This window comes from Podarcis filfolensis, assembly GCF_964270895.1.
Source record: "Podarcis filfolensis genome assembly, chromosome: 4".
In the NCBI taxonomy this organism is placed as follows: Eukaryota; Metazoa; Chordata; class Lepidosauria; order Squamata; family Lacertidae; genus Podarcis; species Podarcis filfolensis.
Genome location: NC_139607.1, coordinates 66,805,683 through 66,813,941, shown reverse-complemented (window position 1 = coordinate 66,813,941; position 8,259 = coordinate 66,805,683). Strand labels below are relative to the sequence as shown.

The 8,259-nt window shown below is 41.9% G+C and overlaps 1 long non-coding RNA gene across 1 annotated transcript in view; it reads right to left on the bottom strand.

Moving 5' to 3' along the window:
• Nucleotides 1-676: 676 nt before the first annotated feature.
• LOC310761668 overlaps nucleotides 677-8,259 on the bottom strand; it is a 406,062-nt gene continuing 398,479 nt past the window's right edge. Inside the window, exon 3 of the long non-coding RNA XR_014547651.1 lies at nucleotides 677-690. This is a non-coding gene — a long non-coding RNA (uncharacterized lncRNA). The remainder of the gene's footprint in view (nucleotides 691-8,259) is intronic.

Genomic DNA, 8,259 nt, shown 5'->3' with positions numbered 1-8,259 from the left:
GTTCTCTTTTTGTCGGTGAGGCAGTGTCTAGATCCATATTTGCCACTCAAAGCTCTAGCAAAAAGGGCCAAACTAGATATGACATTACTCACACACTGGACTGGAACCTGACTTAGGGTAGACCCATTGAAATCAATGGTTTTCCAGGGTTTTAGACAAAAGTCTTTTTCTGCCCTATCTGGAGATGCAATGGCAAATGCTCCACCAACTGATGTACTTCTCAAACAATTTTTCAAGATTTAAAAAGACAATGCTCAACAATTGCGAACAGCTTTTTTTTTTTAAGGGGGTGGACAGTTTTAACAAGAAAAGAGCTCAACGAAAACATTTTTTGTTCACCATTAATATTAACAAGATGTTTGTCTAAGACGGTTCTGGATCATTTGCTCTTCTGTGCGATGACAACTCTCTTAGCTTCAGGCTACCTCTTTCACAGGCGATTGAAGTGTGAAAGAATAAATCCTTATTATCCAAAAAAATGTTTGAGACTTTAATCAGACAAAAATGTCGAGATAAAGTGCATGTTCCATCTACTAAGCAGATGGAACAAGAAGTTAAGCTGGCCTCATGCTGCTGCCATGTCTTCAAAATGTAGGGAATGTGCTTTAACAACATATACTTTCTTGAAATGATAAATGCCACAGCGTATTAAAAACTGATTTCCCCTCTATTTATTCAGAATCAAGTAAGCTTACAGACATTTTTCCAACCCTGTGGTTTATGACCATGCACAGGGAAGCTGTTCCATTCATAGAATGTGCCAAGTCAAATGTCCAAATCCATGGTGGAAAGCCATGGACATATCTTCAAGACATGTGGCAAGTTTATGAGGCCCAGCTGACCTTCTTTGTGCCGTCATTGTGAATATTTCATATCATGGACATGGCAAGTCCTTTTAGCCAAGGTTGCTACCCGTAGGCCAGGTTGGTGAGCAAGGACAGCAGTTAATTTACATTAATGTAGCCCACCCTTGTATTGCTTGAGGTAGAAATCCATTATCGGTAAGGCCAACTTTACGTACACAAAACTGGCCACAAAACTAGGAGGTACCTGTTGTGGAGGAGCCTAGCAGACTGCTAGAGTGAAAAACAGTTCCAGAAAAGATGCTCTGCAAGTATGGAGAAAAATTTGAGCTGGGTGACTGTGCGAAGGACTGTGGTTGGATGAGAGATGGTGGGGCAATCAGGGGCAGAAGTTGGTTGGAGAGAAGGCGAAACAGCCCAGATGAAGCATTTTTTCCTATAAAGCATGTATCTTAAAGGAAGGCTCTCGCAGACTCTTTGGACCTGCAATGCATTACTAAATGAAAGTCTGACTAATTGGGAATTTGGTTGGAGCCTCCATACCGAACCCCCAGAATGATTTTTCCTCCTTACATTCACAGTGATAAAGGACGGGTTACAACATTTGAAAATAAATAGAGTCTGGTTCAGGGATGGGTTTATTAATTCCCTGATTTTAAATGTGCTGTTCTTTTTAATTTTCTCCATCTGGAGTACAAAGGACAATCTTTCTGCTTAACTCTCTTCCACTGAAGTAAAAGGAGCTCATTGAATGTGACTTCAGTTGAATCATGTGCACAGGGCATATGTGTTAAAGGTAATGTCTTTTCTTGAACTGGATATAAAATGTCAACTTTTATTGTCTTTGCTTTATAGCAGGAAAACAAAATGGGCAACGTCTTTCCCTTGACAGTAGGCTCATTTGTACCACATTTTCTGTTAATAAATAAGCATTAAATTGCTCATTAGAAGGTAGACCTTGGAAGCTTAAAATGGAAAAGTCAATTGAATTTATGATATATTTAAATCAAGGCTGGTTATAATAGCATGCTTGCATGGAAATGTGTAAAATGTTCACCCTTTAGCTTGCTTGTCAGAATCTTCAGGTTTTAAACATCTCCTTAGCGCAAGATAATAAAAATATTATATTTAATGTGATCTCGGCGGCAGGGGGAAAAGGTTATGAACCTTGCCATCTGGTTAATGACCTCAATGGTTTCTAGCAAGTTATTTAACTAACCATTTATTCATTCTAATTTATTGTGCAATTAATGAGAGCTAAAACACAGCCATGGGATTCACAGTCCTAGAAAAAATAGACATAAATTGTGGGCAGGTTTAAAGGGGCATGACTTATCGGACAATCTTCTCAGTTCTCTCTGGGGAATTGGTGTCTGCCCACACATTTATGAATGGTGCTTGTGACACAGCGTTCCGCCACTTGTCCCTGGTTAGAGGCTAGTTCAAAAGCTCCTCGCTTTCCAGCTCTGAAGGCTTGCAGCAAGGAAGACTATCTTGTGGCACCGCTCAGTAGCAGCTAAACACTTACCAAATTGGAGTTCCTGAATCTTGTCAGGACAATCATGAAAATCTTTTAAGAACATATGGAGATCCTTGCTGAATCAAACCACAGAAACCAGCCAGATTCTAAGGGAAGCATAATACTGATTTGAGGCTGCCTACACACGGTCCTGTTTGTAACACAGTTATTCTAAATCAGGAATCCTTCGTACTCATCCTCAACATGCTCTTTTCAGTGAAGATTCTAGATCCTGCCTTCCACAAGGTTGGGTGTGGTTACTTGATAGTGTTATGAGTTTTTTGGGAAACTTGCAAGAAGATCAAACCTATCCATTCTGAAGGAAATCAGCCCTAAGTGCTCACTGGAAGGACAGATCCTGAAGCTGAGGCTCCAATACTTTGGCCACCTCATGAGATGAGAAGACTCCCTGGGAAAGACCCTGATGTTGGGAAAGATGGAGGGCACAAGGAGAAGGGGACGACAGAGGACGAGACGGTTGGACAGTGTTCTCGAAGCTACCAGCATGAGTTTGACCAAACTGTGGGAGGCAGTGGAAGACAGGAGTGCTTGGCGTGCTCTGGTCCATGGGTCATGAAGAGTCGGACACAGCTAAATGACTAAACAACAACAAGAAGGTTGTATGCCTGGGCCCCCTTCTAATTCCTAGATCCAGAAGGGATTCAATTCCTGCAATAGTCGGGCTAGCTTCCTGGTGAGGTAATTGCCCTCTAAATAGGAGCCATTAAGGTAACAAAGGAAGTGTCTCTGTGCCAGATAGCAAATGGGTGGGCACCCTTCCCTCATCTCACTGGTTACTTAGAAAGTTGAGGCCAGAGTGGAGAGTTGAGTTACATGAGCTAGAAGGTAGAAGTTGGCAGGTTGCAAGCTGGGCAGCTGGGAGACAGAGCTATGCCTGATTTCTGTCGGAATCCAAGGCAAAGGGAGAAGCAAGACCCTCTTGGCATCTTAATGTTGTGCACCCTCCATCGTAGGATCAGGTTGCATATGTGTGTAAATAAACCATATATCCTAAAGACACCACAGTCTCCTCTGTACCTCATTCGAAAGGAAACATGATCCCTGGGTAATCGCCTGGAACCCCTGGAATCTCACATTGCTGAGATTGGGGTGGTGTGGAGCAAAATGCATTTGGAAGCCCTATGTTTGAGTAGGCTTTCCATGCCTTTTCCTCCCTCCTCATGCCCTGGGAAGAAGGAAGTGGTGATTGCGATCTTGATAGATGCCCATTCTGAACATCGTTGCGCAGGTGTGGATATACCCCGTTGCCAGGATTGTCTGCTTCCGTTTTCATCTGTTTCAACTGGATACACTGTGGAGCAATGTAGAATCAATCAATGAGCATTTATTTTAGAATGGAATCAGTTTCTCAAGAAGCGCTGTCCGGGGGTGAGGATGGGGATGTGAAATGCATCTAGATTGTGTGCAGACTATGAAGAGAAACAATTGATTCTGGAATAAAATGAGGAGGAATGAAATTTAGTGGACTGAAAGGGAGAAGGGAGAAACACAGACATAGATACAAATACTTAGACCAAGACATTTCATTGCTTGAATAGATCATTTCCTAGTTCACACAGTCTTCCAAAAATTTCCTGCCTGTAGCCATCAAAGGAGACACCTGAGATTCCAATGTACCTGGAACTGGGCAAAAGTATGTGCTTTAGTTGACATTCCTGCATTATATGGGGTTGGACTAGATCAGGCGTAGGCAAACTCGGCCCTCCAGATTTTGGAACTACAACTCCCATCATCCTTAGCAAACAGGACCAGTGGTCAGGGATGATGATGGGAGTTGTAGTTCCAAAACATCTGGAGGGCCAAGTTTGCCTATGCCTGGAGTAGATGATCCTTGGGGTCACTTCCAACTCTACAGTTCTATGATTCTCTATGTACCTCACTCGTGTCCAAACCTGAGTGTTTATTTATTTTTATTTATATACTGTGTGTGTATCTATATCTAGCGTATGTACATTTATTTACAGTTTGATCATTAGCATTTATGGTGTAGATAAAAATAAAACATACAGAGCATAAAACGAAGTCATACTAAAACTTAAAATGGATTGAAAACACCAAATGGGGGGGGGGGACAGCCCAGTGGGAACTGAGCATGCTCAGTGGTTATTGACTGGGGGTGGCGGGGGGGGGGGGAGAGAGAGAGAGAGAGAGAGAGAGAGAGAAGGAAAAGGGAATGAAATGAAGCAGGGACCCTGAACAGAAGCTCTTCTATCTGCAACATTTTGTTGCAGGGTCATGCTTGCACATTCCTAATTGCATTTGACCACATTGGACTCCCAAAAGTAGAAACATGACCTCCGAGATTTAAGATGCACTTGTGGTCCATTTTCTTTATGGTCCTGTTAATTAGTTAATTTGTCAGAAATAAATAAGATACAATTAGCGTGATACTTTGATATTTTACTTCTAACGACAGGAAGACGATTACCTTCAAAAATAATAAGACTTAAATCTCAGTAAGGATCTAAATTATACTTGTTGAGTTGTGAAGAAAAAGCAAATTCATTTAATCCCTATTTGCATGTGCCAATTAGCTAAGTATTAATCAATCTTCTATATAAATGGAAATGAGGATACTAAGCCCTCTTTGGTAAGATAATGTTTTTCATTAACACGCGTACAACCTCCTAACACTTTAATGTAGAAAAATAATCTCTTTGCTGTGCACTAAAAAGCCCAAGCGAATGGACCACAACACCCACCCAAAGTCATTTAGGAACATTTCAACATGTCTGTTTCAACTATAACTAGCCTGGGATTAAATCACAGAAAAAGGAGATAAGTAAAGAGAGATGAACTAGGAATCTCAGAGAAAGGTATAGAAAATGTATGTATCTATAAATTGACTGTATTTTAGGTAATCATACATCAAGGGGAGCTTAAATGAAAAATGACGGCTAACAGCCTTATCTCCTTTGTTATATATTTATGTAATCCATCCTAAATTTCTTAATATCCAATGTATGTTAAATCTAATATTCAATTACAGTGGTACCTCAGTTTACAAAGTTAATTCATTCCGGAAGTCTGTTCTTAAACCAAAACCGTTCTTAAACCAAGGCGCACTTTCCCTAATGAGGCCTCCTGCCGCTGGTGTCCTTCCACCGTTTGGCTTCCGTTCTTAAACCGAGGTAAAGTTCACAAACCAAGACACTTCTTCCGGTTTTGCAGAGTTCGTAAACCGAATTGTTCGTAAACAGGGCTGTTCTTAAACCAAGGTACCACTGTATTTAATGTATTGTAATGCATTGTAATATGCTTATGATTTTTTTTTCTAGAAAAGGAGGGGTACTGAGGAGATTGACAGCCAAAAAAATATCGTTCTGGAAACTGGCTATTGTTTCAGCCTTAGTTTTTAAATATTTTAAGGAACACTTCCGATTTTTTCAAAAAGGTGTGATTCTGTATCCATGTGTGCTAGAAACTTGTTAATTGTTCCTGTGACCTAGAGCTCTGGTCTTCAACTGGTGGGTTGGTACCCAGTAGGTTGCAGCCTTATTATTAATATTATTATTATTACCCAAGAAATGAGTCCCCAAATGCATGTTTGCATTTAAAGTGGTAAGAGCTTTCTTACCTGAAGAAGGCATTTTTTATTAAATTAGCAGAGCATATTTCCATTATATGAATTTCTGAAAGATCTATCGTATACTGCCAAACTATATGGGACTTGCAAGATCCGAGATTAGACCTCTTAGTGTATTTTGCAAAACACAAACATCTGCTTTAGTGAATACAATACAGCAGTCAAAAGAATGTCTGAAAGTCTCTCTCTCTCTCTCTCTCTCTCTCTCTCTCTCTCTCTCTCTCTCTTTCTCTCATGTGTGCATGCACACACACACACACACAGGCACACAAGACAGCAAGATTAACACTTGTATTATCCTGTTACCTGCACCCTTTTTAAAGGGAAGGCATTCAAACACTGCAGATTTGTTCCAATCAGGGCTGTCTTAAGCATATGTGCAAAGATCTGTCTGGCGCCCCCCCCGGTTGCCCAGTCCCAGGCGCGCAGGAGGGTGGAGCCGGTCAGCTGCCTCAGCGTCTCACTGGCTCGTTCACTCCTGAACTCACGGCGCAGAGCGGCCCGTAGCAGAAGAGCCCGTCGCAGTGCTCTGACCGACAGGTGGGCTCTTCTCCAGACTCAACTCTTGGGCCTCGAACTCTCAGCCTGGTGCCCCTGAGAGCCCGACACCTGGGTGCCCCGCACCCCTAGCGCCTATGGGTAAGACGGCCCTGGTTCCAATCCCAGCTGGTAAAAAGGAACATATGAATAACCATGTGTTCCATGATTATTACATGCCAGCCAGCTCGTATGCATGTTTCTAAAGTAATATGGTCCTCATGTGGTTGATCTGAATGTTCTCATGCTTGATCTGAATGTTCTCATGCTGACCATCCCTTTTTTGTTTGAGAAAGCTTGGCTTGAAATTGCTCATCCTCTGCCCATCAAAGCAAAGAGACTGGCAATTCCACTGGGGAGAGAGGTCAGTTCCCTAGATATTGTTCACACATCCTTGCGAGGGTAGGCCTTGCTCAATCGGAGAGCTTTAGACAGAGGGGATTTTCAAGAACAAACTGCAGAAAATATTGGCGAGATCCGCTTACGTGCTATTTAGATGGAGCATAAGGAAATGGTTCATAAAAGTTTTTAAATTAATGTTACCCTTGCTATCTTTTAATGTTAGAAAACTAATTAGCATTTCATAGCATGAGATTAGAGTGCTGTAAACAGAAGAATAAATCTAAGCTTAACAGTAATGGTGAGCACTCTAACTGAGCTCTTTTCCTCTCACACTGTTGAATGCTCCAGCGGAAAATGAATGGCGGTTCGGTTTTAACAAATGGTTTGCAATTTGTTTGTTGGCTCTGCACCAGCTACATGCACCCATTCAAAATGATTATTAATATTTAAAATATTAAGGGGCTTGGTTGCACCTTTAATAAATATTTTCTTTACGAGCTCCCTGAGAGACGCAATATATTTCAGCTCCCCCAGGACTGGCAGGTAAAGTCCGCAATGTAGACGGGGCCTTTAATGCATACACATTCGTGACTAATGACCGTGGGCTTGGAGGCAGGTACTAAATCTACTTTATTGTGGTCAGTAAAATTGTGTTGGAAGGTAAACCTCAACTAATTGCTTCTATCTTTCTGAAAGCAAAACTGGAACTTTTAGACAGGGAATCCTTTTTTAGCCCATTCTCTTTGCTGAGACCCTCCAGGGCCCATGGACCATTGCTGGGCAGGACCAGAGGCAAAAGTGAGAAAAGCAACAAATGTGAATTGTAGCTTTGCACAGTAGACTACTTTCTATACACATTCTCTCACACTCTCCTCTCTATCCTCCATCCAGGTGAGCAAGTAGCATAATCAGAGTTCATGGAATCATAGAATTGTAGAGTTGGAAAGGACCCTGAGGCCCATCTAGTCCAACCCCCTGCAATGAAAGAATCTCAACTAAAGCATCAGTGACAGAAGGCCATCCAACATCTGCTTAAAAATTTCCAAAGAAGGAGAGTGCACCACCTTCCAAGGGAGTCCGTTCCACTTACGGCCCTCAGAGTCCTTTCCAATTCTACAAATCTATTATTCAGTCCTTGGTACCTTCTACAAAAGTCTACATGTTTGCTGTGGTGGATTTCAGCCCTCATTTCCAGGGTCATGAGATGTTTCAGAGCCTTCTGCTTTGCTGCGTTCTTCTTTTCTACTGTACAGTAGAATTTATATGGTGACTTCCCAGGCTGAGCACCGAGAGAAAAGGTAACTATCGCGACCTGGACCACTTCCTTTCCTACTGGTTTTTTCTCTGGGATTATCAACTGAGATAAGGGGAAGCTCCTGTTCCTTAGAATAGATCAGAGGTAACCAATATGTCCCCTCAAAATATTGTTGGACTCAGCATCCCATCAGCCC